The sequence below is a fragment of the Suricata suricatta genome, chromosome 3, assembly GCF_006229205.1.
Source record: "Suricata suricatta isolate VVHF042 chromosome 3, meerkat_22Aug2017_6uvM2_HiC, whole genome shotgun sequence".
Classification (NCBI taxonomy): Eukaryota; Metazoa; Chordata; class Mammalia; order Carnivora; family Herpestidae; genus Suricata; species Suricata suricatta.
The window spans coordinates 104,825,538-104,844,812 of NC_043702.1; the positions used below are offsets into that span (position 1 = coordinate 104,825,538).

A 19,275-nucleotide genomic window follows, 5' to 3' on the forward strand; every position below is an offset into this window, starting at 1 on the left:
GATACTACTACGCACCTATCAAAATGGCTGAAAAAACAGACAAACAATGAAAAAAAACCTAAAAATTATCATTCATGGCTGGTGAAAATTAAGAATGACAAAGCCACTTTAGAAGGTAATTTGTCAGTTTCTTGAAAGTTCAACAGTCTTACCACAATATAGAAATTTCCCTCCTAGGCATTTACCAATTGAACTGAAAACTTATGACAACATTAAAACCTACATGTCTATGCAGCTTTATTCGTAATGACCCGAAGCTAGAAGAAACCAAAAGATCCTTAATAAATGAATAGACTAGAGGCGCCTCGGTGGCTCAATCGGTTAAGCGTCTGACTTCAGCTCAGGTCATGATCTCATGGTTTGTGAGTTCGAGCCCTGCATCAGGTTCTGTGCTGACAGCTAGCTCAGAGCCTGGAGCCTGTCTTCAGGATCTGTGTCTTCCTTTCTCTGACACTCCCCTGCTCATGCTGTCTCTCTCTCTCTCTAAAATAAATAAAAAACAGTAAAAAAAATGTAAAAACTGAATAGATTAGCAAACAATGGTACTTTCATACAATGGAGTACTATACAGTAACAAAAAGAAATATCAAGCTATGAAAGACATGAATGAATTTTAAATACACACTGATAAGTGAAAGAAACCAGTTGAGAAAACTTGTACTATATGATTCCAATTATATGTCATTGTGAAAAAGTTAAAACTATAATGATATCATAAATATCAGTGTTGCTAGGGGGTTGGAGGTAGAGAAGACAGCTGAATAGATAAGAACAAGAGATTTTTTTAAGCAGTGAAATAGTCTGTGTGATACTGAAATGGCTGATACATAACATTATGCATTTGTCAAAACCCACAGAACTTTAGAGAACAAAAACTAAAACTTAATGTATAAAAAAATTTTAATAATTATTTAGGAGGTTGAAGATCCCAAGATGCAATGCAGACTGTGACCAAAACAAATCTAACTGAATTGCAAATGTATGAAACAGCCTCACTGAATGGGGTGAGGAGAATTGCACTGACCTAAATAACTTTGGAAGTGAGTGGAATCTATAAAATTAAAGGCAAAAGAAACTGTAGATAGTTTAAAATGTTTTTCTTACACAGGTACTCAGTAACAATTCTGTTATCACTATATGTATATACTGGAATTGAATCATTAAGAAAAGAGGTGAGAGATGGTGAGAGCCATGTTTCTTACTATTGGACAAGGAGGTTGCTGATATGCAAATGGAAGAAGACTAGAATGATCAATATGGTAATGGATTAGAGTTGAAGAATCAGAACGAACTGAGGTTTGGCTTAATACAGACACAGATATTACAGTAGGAAATACGTTATGCATGTGCATGTATATAAGCTAACATACACAGATGTATTTCCGAGCTCAGTCACTTGAGAAGGCTTATAAACAATGACACTTCAGGAGCAGTGAGCATTCCTGGTGGCCAGATCTTACTTTCTAATATGACTCTCCAAAAGTACAAGAGAACACTTAGATACGTAACTGATTCTAGGAGTGGGACAAGACCATCCTGCAGTGCCTAGAACATTCTGTGGTACCAGAAAGTAAAAATGTGCTAAAAAAAAACCCTGCAGTGATAGAAATATGCCAAGAGTTTCCAAGAACCAACTGAAAGACCTCCTACTGGACAAAGTTAGAAAGGATTTAAATGACAGGGGCACCTGGGTGGCTCATTTGGTTAACCGTCAACTTTGGCCCAGGTCATGATCCCTCAGTTCGTGGGTTCAAGCCCTGCATAGGAATCTGTGCTGACAGCTCAGAGCCTGGAGCCTGCTTCAGATTCTGTATCTCCCTCTCTCTCTGCCCCTCCCACCCCTCTCAAAAATAAATAAACATAAAGAAAAACTAAAAAAAAAGAGTAATTTAAACAACAAACTACAATAATATTAGATTACAACCCAAAGTATAAAGTAAATAGAATATTGATACAAATAAGTATCCCTCTCAATCAATAAATAAATAGGGAGAAAAGAGAAATCTCCCAAGAAGATTTCCAAATCATTTTTGTAGATACTCAGCTCTCAAGGAGGCGGAGCATAAGTCTCCAATCCTTTAGTGCAGGTTATACCTAGCAACTTTCTTCCAATAGGTATTTATATAAAGGGGAGAGGAGTAGGGAAGAATACTGTTACAGTGGAGATGCTTGACAAACAGTACCTTAGCTTTGATATTGATTAAGGTTAACATCAACAGTGATATCATGTTGATAGCATATGCCCTTGATGTGATGTGTGAAATTGCACTTTACCTCTATGTCCTTTTACTAAAAACCAGAACCACAGTTTAATTATGAGGAAAACATCTGACCAACTCCAATTGAGAGATATTCCACAAAATACATAAATGGTACTCCTCAAAATTGTCAAGAGAATCTAAAACAAAGAACAATACATTGTCACAGACAAGAGAAGCTAAAGGGATAAATGTCTAGATATTGTATGGAATCCTGAATAAGATCCTGGGACAGAGAAATAAATTAAGTGAAAACTAAGAAATCTGAATAACCAAGTAAATAATCAATAAAAAAGCAATTTGAAAGTAGTTGAAAAGTTTTGTGACATTTTAACTTGCCCATGTCCAACCCTCTCACAGTTTGATAATGATCTAAAGACAGCAGACCACACTTCTGGTGTAGGGTTCAGATCCTTGGTTCAGAGAGAACAGAGTGGACCTTATTTTAAAATTGTTTTGTTTGTCCATTCTAACTGAGTCTAGAGGCTATCTGAAGGACTGACATAAAGTCATTGTCTCTGTTTCTCTTAACTCAGAAATCACTTAGGTTAGAGAAGAGACAAGCTTTGCTAGAAAACATAAGTCAGATGAAAACCCTGTATCTTCCTGGGGCAAGAGATTACAGTTGAAATATTCAACAAAATGTCTAAAGCCAGGTGGATTAAACTGGACAGAGTTTCATTGAGAAAGAGCAGCATTCTCAAAGCACTCACGTATACTGGAGAATTTAGAAAGGCAAGTGCATATCTAGAACAGGATGTATGATTTAAAAAGGTCTGAGAATACCCTCACCTTTCACCTCTGCTGATCTCTCATGCTAGCAGGAAATGAAGGCTAAAGTAGAGTCTTAAAGAGCCTGGCTAAGGGATGAAGGAGCACCATACCACAGAGCCAGTCTGAAAAGACTGGAAGTGGTGATTTTTATTGCTATTGTTGCTATTGTCTTTTATTTGTTTTTGTTTTGAATTTGAGGGAAGGGACTGTTTGTATTGTTGATTTTTTTAACTCCTGGCTTTTCAGGAAATAACTTTCAAAACCCTACCTAAATATAAGCTGAAGGAACAGTGTCTTCAGAGACCACACATGAAAAGGAATAGTCTTGGCAAAAGAATATTTTTTAAGAGGTGCATGAATAAATGGCCGACTGCAGGCTTCAGCGGTCAAAACCAGAAATCCCAGGGTGCCTGGGTGGCTCAGTCGGTTAAGCATTGACTCTTGATTTGTGCTCAGGTCATGATCTCACGGTGAGATTGAGCCCTATGTCAGGCTCTACACTTAACAGGGTGGAGATGCTTAGGATTCTCTCTCTCCCTCTCTTCTGCCCCTCCCCTACACGCACTCTCTAAATAAACAAATAAGTAACAAAACAGAAATCCCTAAGGAAGGAAAGAATCTGAGTTCCAAAGTTAATATTCAAACTCCAATTTTCAACAACAACAAAAAAATCACAAGAAACAACAATGTATCATTAATATACAGGACCAAAATAAATTGATGGAAACCATCTCTAGAAAAGCCCAGTCATGGGATTTACTACATGAATATTTTTAAATATGCTCAAAGAGCTGAAGGAAACAGGAAAAAAGAACTAAAAGGAATCAGGATATGGGACACCTGGGTAGTTTAGTCGGCTAAGCCTCTGACTTCAGCTCAGGTCATAATCTCACAGTCCGTGAAGTTTGAGCTCCACGTGGGGCTCTGTGCTGACAGCTCAGAGCCTGATGCCTGCCTCTGATCCTCTGTCTCCCTCTCTATCTGCCCCTCTCCCACTCACACTCTGTCTGCCTCTCAAAAACAAAATAAAAACATTAAAAATTTTAAGAAGCTGGGATAGCAATATAAAAAGATAATCATTATAAAAGGAACCAAACAGAAGTTCTAGAACTGAAAATACAATAACTGAAATTTAAAAAAAAATAACTAAAGGAGATGAGCAGTCAGTTTAAGTAAACAGAAGAAAAAATGAGCAAACTTGAGGATAGGATAATCCAATTTGAGGAGCAGAAAGAAAAAAAATGAGTAAAAGTTAGCAAAGCCTGAGGGACCTATAAGACATAACCAGGCAGAACAACATATATAGCTATGCAAAACATAAGACAGGAAGAGAGAGAAATAGTCAGAAAAAATATTTGAAGAAACAATGGCTACAAACTTACTAAATTTGATGAAAGACATGAACATAAAATCCAAGAAGCTCACTAAATTCCAAGTCAGGTAAAATCAGAGTTCCACACTGAGATGCCTTATAATCAAAATATCAGAAGAAATAGACAAAGGACAGGACAATGTATGTTAAGCCACAAAGAAGTCTTAATAAATTTAAACATTGATATCACATGAAATGTCTTCCTTTTCTGAACAAAATAGAATATAGCTAGAAATCAGTAACAAAAAGCAAACTGGCAATTTCACAAATATGTGGAAAGTAAACAACATACTCTTAAATTAATAGGTAAAAGGAGAAATCACAAGAAAGTGAGAAATACTTAGAGACAAATGAAAATGGAAACACAACATAGCATGTATAAAATTGTTGGATCACTTTCATGTATACAAAAAACTAATATAACGCTGTATGTTTACTATACTGGAATTAAATTTTTAAAACTTAATTTAAAAAATAAAAATATAAAACTTCATTGGAATATTTTAAAACTCACACAATATACCAAATCTAGTGGAATGCACTCAAGGCAAGGCTCAAAGGGAAACATTAAAAAGGTCACAAATCAATAAGCCAACTTCACATCTTAAGGAAGTAGAATAAAAGAATAATTAAACCCAGAGCTAGCAAAAGGGAAAAAAGATCATAATTAGAGTAGAGGTAAACAAAATAAAGGCTAAAAGTCAATAGCATAAGTGAAATCAAAAGTTGGTTCTTTGAATACATCAGCAAAATTGGCAAACATTTAGTTAAAGTCACAAGTGAAAAAGGCACAACTAACTAAAATCAAAAATGAAAGTGGGGACATTATTCTCAACCTTATGAAAATTAAAAGGATTATATGAACAGTTAACATACCAACAGGTTAACATACCATATCTAACAGGTTAGATAACTTGGAAGAAATGGACAAATCCTCGAAAACCACAAAGTACCAAGAGTGATTCAATAAAAAATAGAAAATCTGAATAGACCTATTTTGTGGACTGCATTGTGCCTCCCAAAATTCCTATGTTGAAGTCATAACCACTAATGCACTGTATTTGGAGATAGGGCTTTTAAGAGGTAATTATGGTTAAATGAGCTCCTGAGAGCAGAGCCATAATCCAGTATGACTGGTGTCCTTATAAGAAGACACAGCAGGGATGAGCAAATACAGAAGATAAGGTCATGTGAGGACACAGCATGAAGGCAGCCCACCTACTTGCCAGGGAGAGACACTTCAGAAAAAACAAAACTGCTACCACCTTGATTTTTGGACTCCTAACCACCAGAACTGTGAGAAAAATAATTTTTTTGTTTTAGTCTCACAGTCTGGGGTATTTGGGGTAGCAGCCCTAGGAGGCTAACACAGCCTGTAATAGGTAAAGAGACTGAATCAATAATAGAAAATAATCTCCCAAAGTTGCCAGGAATGTGGAAAAATTCTAACCTTCATACATTGCTGATGGAAATATACAATGATTTAATCACTGTGGAGAATAGTTTGTCCTCTTTTGAAAAAGTTAAGTGACTATATGATCCCACAATTTCATTGCTAAATACATGTCCTCCAAAATTAAAAACAGATTCTCAAACTAATATACATATACACACATGTATATGGCAATTTCACACATATGTGGAAAGTAAACAACATACTCTTAAACTAATAGGTAAAAGGAGAAATCACAAGAAAATGAGAAACTACTTAGAGACAAATGAAAACGGAAACACAACATAGCATGTATGGAATGTATATGTGTATGTGTGTGTATATATATGTTTAACACACACACACATATATATACATATATATGAACCTTGAAAACACAATGGGAAGTGAAAGAAGCCAAGCATAGATATCACATATTTTGTGATACTATTTATGTAAAATATTCATAATAGATATATCCACAGAGACATAAAGCATACACTATTTGTCAAGTTTTGAGAGGATATAATGAGGAGAAATTGTTTATGGGCAAGGAATTTTACTTTGGATTGATGGAGTTGTTATGGAACTATAGAGAGACCGTAATTATACTACATTGTGAATGTATTAAACACCACTGAATTGTCCACTTTAAGAAGGCTAATTTTCTTTTACGTGAATTTTGACTCAACATTTTTAAATTTAATTTTAATTTTTAATTAATTGTTTAAAGGGCAACACAAGAGAGTCTTGTATTGATGGAGTTTTTTCTCTATTTTGACTGGTTGTGACTACATGAACCTACATACGATAACACTGCAAAGAAGAAACACACACATACACACAGATACAAGTGCAAGTAAAATGGCAAATCTAAATAAGATCTGTGATGGCATCCACAGCAATGCCCTGGTTATGACATTGTACTATTGTTTTCCAAAGTACCATCTCAGAATAAACTGATGGGATTTCTCTATATTATTTCCAGAGCTACAGGTGAATTAACAATTATCTTAAAATTTTAAACATCATTTAAAAAGTCCTTTTCCAAGCTTTCATGATCTATGTGCTAGGGGGCTGCTGGGAACCACACAGAGATGGCCTGGCCACCATCTCTCCTGCCATCACAGGCTAAATGGATCTCCTACTGGAAAAGTCTCCAGAAATTTTAAAAGATCTGTGATTTACCAGCCAGTGGGTCAGTGTCTGTTTACTTCATGCTGCCACAGTTTTCCCCAAATTGCCTGATTTCACATTTTTCTATATGCCTGGGGATTTGCCTAGATGAAGACACGATTTCCTCTTTCAAAAATCAGGATTTTAATACAGTTCAATAGTTTGGCCTAATGCTGCCCATCTCGGCTTGAGTGACAACTCATCTATCAGTCACACTTTGAGTTGGGAGAGGGAAAGAGGAATATCATTTTCTTGTGTTATCTCAATTCCCCACCCAGGGAAAAATAAAATAATGAGGGGCATCCATTTTTAGATTTTTTAGAAAAAGACAAGCAAAAAAAGACTAGATATTCAGTAGCTGGCTCAGCCTGCCTGGCTTCAGCTCTGGGACGGAAAGACCACTCACGGAGGAGTCAAGAGGTCGGCAATTTAACTTGCAGTGAGCCCCCGGGAAGCTGCTTCCTCTTTCCTGACCTTGCTTTTCTCATTTTCACTCTGTGGAAGTTAAATTAGTTCCTTTAAAAATTCCCTTCCAGTTCTAAAATCCTCTGATTCTTCTTGTTGGCTATTATAAATCCTGGCTCTGTCACTCACTAGTTTAGCAATTTAACTCCTGTGAGCCCCAGACAACACTGTGTCCATTTCTATAAAACAATACAAAATAAGTGAATAAATAAAGTTTCTGGAATTTTGATAGTGATTTACTGAATCTATAGACCAATCTGAAGAGAATTGGTATCATAATATTGAGTCTTCTAACCCATGCAAACCATTTCTCCAGATCTTTTATCTATACAGAGTTATTTAGATCTTTTTAAATTTATCTTGGTAATGTTTACTTTCAGGGTACATGTCTTTGTTATTCAAAGATACATTTATTTTAATTTTGTTTGTTCATTGCCAGTATATGGAAATGCAATTAAATGTTTTTTATCTATCCTGTATCCTGCAAATTTGCTAAACTCGCTCATTATTTCTACTGTTCATTTGAAAACTCTATAGAATTTTCTAGGTAGATGATACATTATCTTCAAATAAAGTAACTTGACTTCTCCCTTCCTAACCTAGATGCCATTTATTTCATTTCATTTTCTTGCCTTCTTGCACTAGATAGCACTAGCTAGATCCAAGCGTTCTTCTGTGGCCTTGGGCCTCTTTCCACATAGAGTCTGAGGATAGTACCCTAAGAGTAGAAGTTAAAGAGGATCCTTCAAGTCAATGAGAATTTCATTAAGAGCTTCCTACACAGGTGAAATGGTGACTCTAGCAGTTTCTTCCTCTCCTAGAACATCTCCTAGAACACTGATGATAATAGGAAAGATAGAATTTAAGGCACAGGTACCTAGACCAACTCAAGTGTTGTAAAGACAGTTACTGAGATTCTGCAGTTTAATTCAAGAAGCAAGAAAGGTCCAAGAAAAAAACCCAGGTTATCAATCTAACAATACCCACATGGGATCTTTAATTCAAAATTGTATTAAGATAGCAAAAGAATTGACTATAAATAATTAATCCCAGACTTTAGAAAGAAACACATATGAAATTTATTCTATGCAATTAATTTATTCTTGTTTTCCAAGCCTGGGTTCAACTACATGGCTTTCCACAGAGTGAAACCACGGCATACCCAGATTAGGAAGTAGCCCAGACTTACATGGCTGCCCCTCCACTGCCACTACCTCAAGATTCCCCTCTCTAAAAATACCAGCGCTGATTCCTCATATACACACACCACACTTCTTGACCCATTCATCCACTGATAAACACTAAAGCTGTTCCCATGCCTTGGCTATTGTAAATAACGCTGCTATGAACATAAGGGTGCAGGTATCTTTTAGAGTTAGTGTTTTCAATTTCTTTGGATATGTTCCCAGAAGTGGAATTCCCAGACGTGTATCACATGGTATTTCTACTCTCGATTTTTTGAGGAACCTTTGTCCTGTTTTCCATGCTGGCTGTACCTGTTTACAATTCCATTGGTGGTGCTGCCCTTTTTTCCACATCCATCGCAGCATTTGTTCTCTTGCTTTTTGATGATGGCCATTCTATTAAGCGTGAGGTGGTATCTCGTCATAGTTTTAATTTGCATTTCCCAAATGACTAGTGATGTTGAGCATCTTTTAATGTATTTGTTGGCTGTTCATATATCTCCTTTGGAAAAATGTCTATTCGGGTCTTTTGCCCATTTTTAATTGGATTACTTGTGGGGTTTTTGTTTTGTTTTGTTTTGTTTTTTGCTATTGAGTTGTATGAAGTCTTTATATATTTGGGAGCATTACCGCTTATTGAATGTATAGTTTGTAAATAATTTTTTCCCATTTTGTGGGTTGTCTTTTCACTTTGTTGATGGTTTCTTTTGCTGTACAGAAGTTTTCAGTTTGATATAATCCCACTTGTTTATTTTTTATTTTGTCAATCATGCTTTAAGTATAATTTCCAAAAAGTTGTTACAAACACCATGTCAAAGAGCTTTTCTCTTATTTTGTTTTAGAAGTGTCATGGTTTTAGTTCACGGTCTTATACTTAAGTCTTTGATTCATTTCTCCTTAATTTTCCTGGGTTGTGTAAGACAGGTATCAAGTTTCATTCTTTTACGTGTGAATATCCAGTTTTCCCAGTGCCTTTTTATTGAAGAGACTATCTTTTCTCACTATTGAATACTTTGGCTCCCTTATCAAATATTAGTTGACAAGATATGCTTGGATTTATTCTGGACTTTCAATTCTGTTCCACTCTTCTTGTTCAATAAGTCCATTAGTCTGTTTTCATGCCAGCACCAAACTATTTTAATTACTATCGTTTTGTAGTATCCCTTGAAATCAGGAAGCGTGGTGCCTTCTGTTTTGCTCTTCTTTCTCAGTAATTTTGGTTATTTAAACTCTTTTATGATTCCATTATATTTTGAGTGTTTTTTACATTACTGTAAAAAATTCCATTAGAATCTTGACAGAGATTGCTCTGAATCTATAGATGGTTTTTGGTAGCATTGACATTTTAATAATTTAAAAATTAAATTTTTAATTTAAGTTTCTGACCTGATAACATGGGATATCTTTCCATTTGTTTGTGTATTCTTTGATTTATTTCATCAACATCTTGTCTTGTGGTTTTCAGAGTAGAGATTATTCATGTTCTTGATTAAATTTATTTGTAAGTATTTTATTGTTTTTGATGGAATTGATGTAAATGTAATTGGAATTGTAAATAAAATTGATGTCTTTATTTCTTTTTTAAAAATTCATTGTTGGCATATAAAAATAATACTGATTTTTTTGTATGTTAATTTTGTATCCTGAAACTTTATTGAATTTGTTGATTAGTTCTAACAGTTTTTTGGTTGAGTCTTTAGGATTATCTCTGTATAAAATCACGTTATCTGCAATAGACAATTTTACTTATTTCTTTCCCATTCTGGTGTCTTTTATTCTTTTTCTTGCCTCATTACTCTAGCTAGGACTTCCAGTGACATGTTTAACAGGAGTGTGAAGAGTGGGTACTCTTGTTTCTGATCTTAGAGGAAACACTTTCAAATTCTCACCATTATGTATGATGTTAGTTATCATTATGTATGGTGTGGGCTTGTCATATATGCCCTTCATTGTGTGGAGTATGCTCCCTCTGTGGCTAATTTGTTAAATGTTTCTGTCATGAACAGATATTAAATTTTGTCAAATCTTTTTCTGTATCTAATGAAATAATCATTTTTTTATTCTACTAATGTATCACATTGATTAATTTGTGTATGTTCAACCATTCTAGCATTTATAATGCATAATCCTTTTAGTGTACTGCTGATTTCAGTCTGCTAGTATTTTTGTTGAGAATTTTTCATCTTTTATCATCAGGAATATGGGCCTTTAGTTCTCTTTTCTAGTAAGTGTCCTTTTTTAGCTTTGGTGACACAATATTGCTGGCCTCCTACAATTAATTTGGTAATCTTCTTCCTTCTTCAATTTTTTGGTAGAGTTTTAAAAGGATTGGTGTTAATTCTTTAAATGTTTGGTAAAATTCACTAGTGAAATATCTGGTCCTGGGCTTTTCTTTGTTAGGAGGTTTTTTTGTTACTGATTTAATCTCCTTAGTAGTAATTGATATGTTCAGATTTTCTATTTCCTCCTGATTCCATTTTGGTAGTTTGCATTTTTCTATTTCTTCTAGGTTAGCCAGTATATTGGTGTATAGTTCTTCAAGATAGCCCCTTATGATCTTTTGACTCTGTGGTATTAGTTGTAATGTCTCTTTTTTCATTCATAGTTTTGTTTATTTGTGTCTTATTTCTTTTTCTCTGGTTAGTCTAGCTAAGAGTATTTCAATATTGCATGCCTTTTCAGAGAACCAACTCTTTGTTTGGATAATCTTTCTATTGTTTTCCCTTTATTTATTTCATATATTTCCACTGCTAACTTTGTTCTATTTCTAGTTTCTTAGGTTTTAAAGTTAGGATGCTTATTTGGGACACTTCCTGTCTTTTAATGTAGGTCTTTGCTAATATGAATCTCCCTCTTAGAACTACTTTTGATGCATCCTATAAGTTCTGATGTACCATGTTTCCACTTTTTACTTGTCTCAAGGAACTTTTTAATTTCCCCTTTATTTTCTTTTTTGAGCCATTGTTCAAGGAGTGAGTGTTGTTTAATTTCCATGTATTTGTGAATTTTCCAATTCTCTTCTTGCTACTGATTTCTAACTTCATGTCACTAGGGTCAGAGAAGATACTTGGTATGATTTCAGTCTTCTTGAATTTTCTAAGGTTTATTTTCTTGTCTGACATATGGCTTATCTTCTAACACAATAGAGAGACTTACTCTCTAATTATTTTATGCTTAATATAAATTAATCTATGCTAAAACTTTCCACTGAAATAAAAAACATGTATATCCTCTATTTTTGTATCGCCTTTATAAAAAATATTTGGAAGTTGTTCTCCTATTTTTGATACAGCAGAAAGGTAAAGACTTAGAACTTAAGCTTAAGCTTAAGCCCAACATCAGAGTGTCTGTGTGTCTCCATCATTAAAATGGGAACAATAAGGGGCGCCTGGGTGGCTCAGTCGGTTGGGCCTCTGACTTCGTCTCAGGTCAGATCTCATATTTGTGGGTTTGGGCCCCATGTCAGGCTCTGTGCTGACAGCTAGCTCAGAGTCTGGAGCCTGCTTCCAGTTCTGTGTCTCCCTCTCTCTCTGACCCTCCCCCTCTCATGCTCTGTCTCTCTCTGTATCAAAAATAAATAAAACATTAAAAAAAATTTTTCTTAAATGGGAACAATAACACTCACTTCAGGAGGTTGATGTGGGTTATTCTTGTAAGAAGAGCAGTGACCACAATGCCCCACAGGCAAAGAGAGCTCAGAAGCCTATTATTGCTATTACAGGCATGGTTACCTCATAGTCTATGGGACAAAGCCAGAAGCAGAGGCAAAACCCTAACTTGGCACCATTTTCTTTCCACTCTGACATCCAACTCTTTCCATTAGTGGTTCTGCACATGAGGGAAACAAACTTTTGTGCATGTTTTGGAATTTTGTGGCTGTGCATGCGGTTATCAACATGACACATAGCAATTCTGCAGTACATGGAAGGGTCCCACTCCTACTTCTGAATGTGGGGCTAGACACACATATAAGTTCTCTACTGTTTTATATATAAACACAAAGTATATTTACACAATTTTATATACACTGATCTTTCAAATGCAACAATCACATGAATCAAGGGAAGAAATACTTCTTTACCAAGAATTTCTCTACTTTAAGGAAAATCCCATCACAATGGCAGTCCTCTTCAAGATGTTGGTCATCTTCAGCAGACAACACCTAGATGTATCTGCATTGTGGCCATCACAGTGACTCCAGAAATAAGTACATTCCATATAGAAGCACTCTTTTGTGGCCCTTACTTCAAAATCTCAAACATAAAGCAAGTCTTCAACAAAGATATTGCCTCTTTTCTCTTCATTCACCTTTATTCATTTTAAGTAGGAATAAATATCTGAAACCTTCATTATACTTTCTAATAGAGTCATTCAGGCCTGACCATTTATGTATTATAACACGTGGCATTTTATTATAGATTGCTTTCCTTTTATTTCTCCTTTTTATTATAGTTATTATGGGAAAGGCTTTATTGACTTTTTAAAAAATCATGTGTACAAGTGAGTCATCCTATGTTTGAGTTTCATTCTGGTGTAGTAAAGGGAGTGTTAGGAGTGTTACCGAATATTTTCTATGAAGTGGGCATTGGGTCTGCTGTATACCTACTCCCCCAAGTGCTCAGCCCCTTTAATAAAAGGAGGTTGGAATTCAATTGTGATGGGGATAAACTAACTTAGAGCTAAGAAGATAAAGTGAACTAGACACACATTAAATATTTAGCTGGATCAGAACAGCCGAGTCAGCAGAAGCCCCGATTTTAGCACAGGTAACTGATGAGACCACATTTCCATCAACCACATGTTGGGCTGTCAGCTCTCAAGCAGAAGGGAGAAAATTCAACACGAGTCTGAGTTTCTTGTTGTAGCTGAATATTAAACCATCTTCAAGAAAACATTCATTTTTATTCTTGCAAAGAAATAAGAATATTTATCCAAATTAATATCATTTAGTAAGACTTTGTCTCAGTGAACTTTTGACTGATGCCCGAGAAGTACTGAAACAATGGAAGCCAAGCAAATGAATGAATATATGATTACACAAATATTGGAGACTTTCAGGGCCAGACTGAAAAGTCATTGAAGTGTCAGTAAACACCTCTCATGAGAGGTGAGACCCACAGCCACTTAACGCTGTGCAGAGTCTGTAATGTGCTTGCTGGGCCCCTAGGTCTGGGCCCACTCCCTCTCATCTGTGACTCCACCTCCAACAGCTCACAAATCCCTACACTGGAGAGAGGTGAGAGTTGTTTCCAAGGGAGGAGGTGCCTAGGTGCAGCACTTCCCCATGACAGAACCCTTCTGCTGTCCCTGGCTGCTAGAAGCTGACCTGACACACCCTGAACAGCCTTCCTGTCAGCAGGGACAGGCTAGCCCTTCCATGTCTCAGAATCCTCTCTCTTAGGTCCCGTTGCTGTCTCTTGGCAATGAAGTTGCCAATAAAGTTATGTAGTAGGTATGGTCTGGGGTATCTTTTGCCACTTGCTAGGGAATGGGTGGTAAACAAAACAAATTTGGTGCCTCTTTTCATGGAGCTCACAACCTGACAGAGCAGATATTCAAGGGAGAAATAATCACATAAAAAATGTGCAATTACAATAGGATATAAGCACTATAGGATAGAATGTAGAGGGAGGACCGTCAAGAAAGCCTTCTATGGAAAGTGGTACCTGAGCTGAAAGTTGAAGGTTGCGTAGCAGCTAGCTGGGAGAAATTGAAGGGAAGCAGTTGGTAGAGAGTGATGGGTGGAGGGAAGTAGCATGTGCAAAAGCCCTGTGGTGGAACACCACCAGGATCAACTGTCCCACAAGCCAATGCAGAGGAATGAGAAATATAGAGAAGCCAAGGTGAGGCTGGGCAGGTGTGCAGACCATGTGGGTCTGTAACTAGGGCAGGAGACTTTAAGAGCATCAGAAAACCATTCAGTCAGGTTGTGCATGTGCTCAGGATGATGGTAAGAGACATGACATTGTCATATTTCGAAGCAATCAAGCTGGCCGCAACTAGAGAAAAGGATAAGGGACCAAAGAGAAGACTGGGAGATCAATAAGGAAACCAGAGCCACAGCAGGCTGTCACTCAGAACATGGGGTTTTAGTGACAAGGACGAGTGGATAAATTTAAGAGATATTGGGGGAGGGGCACCTGGGTGGCTCAGTTGGTTAAGCATTCGACTTTGGTTCTGGTCATGATCTCTCCATACTTGGGTTCGAGTCCTACATCAGGCTCTGTGCTGACAGCTCAGAGCCTGGAGCCTGGCTCTCTCTGCCCCTCTTCCACTCCTGCTCTTTCTCTCTATCTCTCAAAAACATGAATAAACATTAAAAAAATTTTTTAAATGAAAAACATACTTAGGGGAGACAAACAGCAGATAAGTGAATACCCATTAAAATATAAAGGACCGAGTGCCTCGCATGCTACCTCTCGGGCCAATGGACTCTCAAAGTCCAGCTTCCAGTTAATGCAGCTTTGACCAGGCAGCCTCTGGCCAGGTAATTCTGGTAGCAGGGCTGAGCTCTCCTGCTCATGTCTTAGGCCCCCTACTGTCTTCATATCTTGAGCATAACTGGTATGTACCACTGACCCGAGCCCATGCCCGCCACTCAATCCCAGAAAGTCTGACTGTGGGAATAGCATAAGTTTCGGGGTCCCTTCCTAATGATGGCCTTGGGCAGACCTCTTCACGGGCCTGAGGTCCAGTTCCTCATGTGTAAAACTAGAGGAGCCAGCACCCGGAAGGGTGAGTTGGCATTAATGAAGGGGCCCAGCAGAAATGTCTGCTTTCACCCCGAACACTGCTCGCCTGGCTCCCAGCTGGGCTCTGGGTCTAAATCACCCTCACCCTTAAGGAGCATCTTCAAAGTCTACAAATAAAGGGGAAACTCTCCAGAAGGTTTAAGAATGTTCCACCCTTGCTCCTGTCCCAGCATGAGAGCTCCTAGGAAGAGTGGCAGGGACACAGGGAAGCCAGCCCGACAGGAAAGTGGAGGGAGGTGTGAGGAGGGGCATCTGGAGTGGGCCAGGAGCTGAGGGGGTGCTGGATAGGCAAACAGACGTTGAGCCCTCTACGTAACCATTGCTCTGGGAAAGGGCCAGGTCCAGGCTGGGCCATGCAGCTGCCTGACTGCACCAGCCACGCTGGCAGACTTTGGGACACTACCCTATATCTCCCACTGATTCTAGGAGGAAGCTGACCCCAAAGGAAAATGACTGCCCCTGCTCCCAGGCCAGACTGACAAGTAGAAATGTGCCACTTTGCAGCAAAGGTCTGTGGTGGACTCTGGCTGTGTGTGTGAGGAAGGGGAGGGGATCTTGTCTGTGAGTGGGGAGCTCTCATGTGCCCTAGACCCACACCACCCAGCTCTGTGACCTGTGCTGCTTACATCACAAGGGCATCAAGGGCTTCCCAAATCGAGCCAATATCCTTCCCTGGTCTGTTCAACCCCAGGAGGGGGCATGTGCCCAGCCTTGTTTAAGCTGCTTGTGCGGATGGGGAGCTCAAAGAACTAGGGTCCACAGGGCCCTACGAATGAGTTGGCAAATCCCTAGCCACCTTGCCCTCAGGCCCTCACCTGGAGACTCAGGGGAAGTTGCACCTCACAGCAAGCCTTCTCTCTGCGCAAAGGAAGGCTGTGGGCTGAGCTGGAAGCCTCCATGTTGTCTGTCTCCAACCTGCCACCTACCAGCAGGGGTGGCCACATGAGACTGGCCACTGGGGAAACACACTTAGCACACGTGCTGAACCGTGGGCAGATGTCCTGGCCAGGGCAGAGGACACCTCCCTGATCCATGCAGCATTAGCCAGCAGGCCAAGGTTGAAGCACAGTTGCTGAGCAACTTACATGCTCTGTGACTTTGAGGGAGTTAATTTAACCTCTATGGTAACTGTTCCAAAAGGAAGAAAGGAAAAAAGGAAAGGGAAGGGAAGGGAAGGGAAGGGAAGGGAAGGGAAGAAAAAAGATAAGAAAAGAAAAAAGAAAAAAGGAAAAAGGAAAGGAAAGGAAAAGAAAAAAGATGAGAAAAGAAAAGGAATGGAAAGGAAAAAAAGAAAAAGGAAAGGAAAGGAAAGGAAAGGAAAGGAAAGGAAAGGAAAGGAAAGGAAAGGAAAGGAAAGGAAAGGAAAGGAAAAGGAAAGGAAAGGAAAGGAAAGGAAAGGGGAAGGAAGGAAAGAAGGAAGAAAGGAAGGAAGAGGGGAGGGAGGTACAGAGAAAGAGAAAGAGAGAAGGATGGAGGGAGGAAGGAAGGGGTTAAAATTATTCATAATCAAGGAAAGGGTTATTATCAAGAATAAGAGCAAGTGCTTACCCCCCAGAGGCCTGGTGACCTTGAGCAATTTAATTAACATCTCTAAGCCTTGATGGCTGATCTCTATCTAACATTGAAGCAATGATGGGACCTACCTTCAGAGGTTTGTTCTGAGGATTAAATAATAATCCACCCAAAATGCTTGGCACAGTGAGCATGTTCAATAAATATTGCCCGTATATTGTTTGCTACAGTGGATGGCTAGAGGTGGGTATTATAGTCCTTAGTTTGAAACTGAAGCTTGGAGGCATCAGGTAGCTGGCTGAAGGTCACCGGCTAGACAGGGAAGACCTTTGTCTGCTCTGCCCCGGGATAAGCAGTCCACCCAGCCTCTGGTGGTGTCACAGGCGCCCTTGGGCACCAAATGCATCAGCTGCCTCTCAGGCGCAGCCATGGGGCCCCTGCCAGGGGCTCCGCAGGCTGTTTTCACCAGCCAGGCGAGAGGAGCAGCACCCTTCCTGGTCCTCCAAATAGACACTGGCTCTTGTCACAAGCAGGCATGGTCCTGCTCCAATGCCACCTCCCACCTCCCATCCCAGAGCCTCGGAGGCTCCGGGACCTGGGCTGAGGGGCAGAAGGTGCTGTCCTGAGCACTACTCACCTCCTCACTCACATCCTCCCTCTGAGGCTCCAGGAGAAATCCCCATTTCACCTTCCCAGTTGCCATGATTCATCTCTAGCCACAAATAACAGCAACCACAGCTACCCTGTGTGTGCCACATGCCAGATACTCTTTTAAGTGATTTGCATGTGCTGGGGTGCCTGGGTGGCTCAGTCGGTTGAGCGCCCGACTTCGGCTCAGGTCATGATCTCAAGGTTCGTGGGTTCGAGGCCCACGTCGGGCTCTGTGCTGACAGCTAGACTGGAGCCTGCTTCAGATTTTGTACCTCCCTCTGTCTCTGACCCTCTTCTGCTTGCAAGTACCTCTCTCTGTCTCTCAAAAATAAATTTAAAAAAAATTTTTTTTAAATAAGTGATTTACATGTGTTAACTCTATAATCTCATTGCAACTCTGAGAGGGGCACTGTTTTCTCATGTCACAAATAGAAAAGCTGGAGCTCAGAGAGGTTAAGTAACTTGCCCACAGACACACAGCTAATGAGTAGCAGTGCTTCGATTCAGTTCCAGGCAATCTGACACCAAAGCCCAGGATTTTTTTTTCACTAATTCCAAGTTTACAGAAAAATTGAAAGAACATTACAAACAACCTTATAAACCAATTATTAACATTTCACCTTTTTTTTTTTGCTTTATCATTCTTTTTTTCTCATTTTTTCGGCTTTTTGAACACTTGAGAGTACATTGCCAACATATTCCTTTACTCCTAAGTGCTTCACCATGGAAATCTTAAGAATAATAACATTCACTTACATATTCAAAATATGATTATATAGTTTGGGAAATTTCACAAAGATACAATGCTGTTACCTTACTGACCTCATTAAAATTTCACCAATTTCCCAAGAATATTCTTCTTGGCTACTATTTTTTTTTATGGTGCAGAATTTTTGTGTCTTTTTAACCTCCTTTAATATTTAATGATTCTTTGTCCTTTCTATTTTATTATACTAAAATTTTTGAATAGTGCAGAGGTGGGGATTTTCTTGCCCAAATTTCCCTTACTTGGGTTTGTCCAATGTTTTCTCATAAGTAAACTGAGGCTGTTTGTTTCTAGCAGAAATCCCCAGAAGTGACCGTGTGTTCTCAGCACATGATGTCAGGAGGCACATGATGCTAATTTGCCCTAGTCCTGATGGCGTTAACTTGGGTCATCTGGAGGGGGTGTTATCTGCCAGGGTTCTCCACCACAATGTTACTTTTTCTCCTTTAATCAGGAAGTAATCTGTGGGAAATACTTTGAAAAAGTATGTAAATGGCCACTTGCCATCAAACTCTTACCTGTGCCTTGAGCACCTCCCAATTCTTCCCCAATTTGAGGGGCACTCAGGCGGTAGGAGCCAGTTACCCACTCCTTCCACATTTATTACTCTTCTCTTCTCCCCCATTTCATTATTTGTTGTCAGTATGGCCTCATGGATTCCTACTTTTCTCACGTTGAATAATCCATTAGCATCATGTATTGTGATATTGAGACCAACCTGGATGTGGCCAGTAGGCACCTACTCGAGGTGGCTTCAGTACCCATGAAGCCTCCCTATTGTTCTCTGCACACTCTCTCTCTAACACAAGACTTCCCAGGCTCACCTTGTATTTTCCCTGTCCCAGCCCTGCACCCTCATTTCCCCCAGGGTCCTGGTTTCTTATAGAGAAGAATGGTATAGAAGCCAAGGTCTAGGCACAGCTGTGTCCGTGG

General features: G+C 38.9%; 1 long non-coding RNA gene across 1 annotated transcript in view; it reads left to right on the forward strand.

The window, feature by feature from the left end:
* The window catches only part of LOC115286571, an 18,459-nt gene extending 5,589 nt beyond the window's left edge, over positions 1–12,870 (forward strand). The window contains exon 4 of the long non-coding RNA XR_003906141.1: positions 12,764–12,870. This is a non-coding gene — a long non-coding RNA (uncharacterized LOC115286571). The remainder of the gene's footprint in view (positions 1–12,763) is intronic.
* Positions 12,871–19,275: the final 6,405 nt, after the last annotated feature.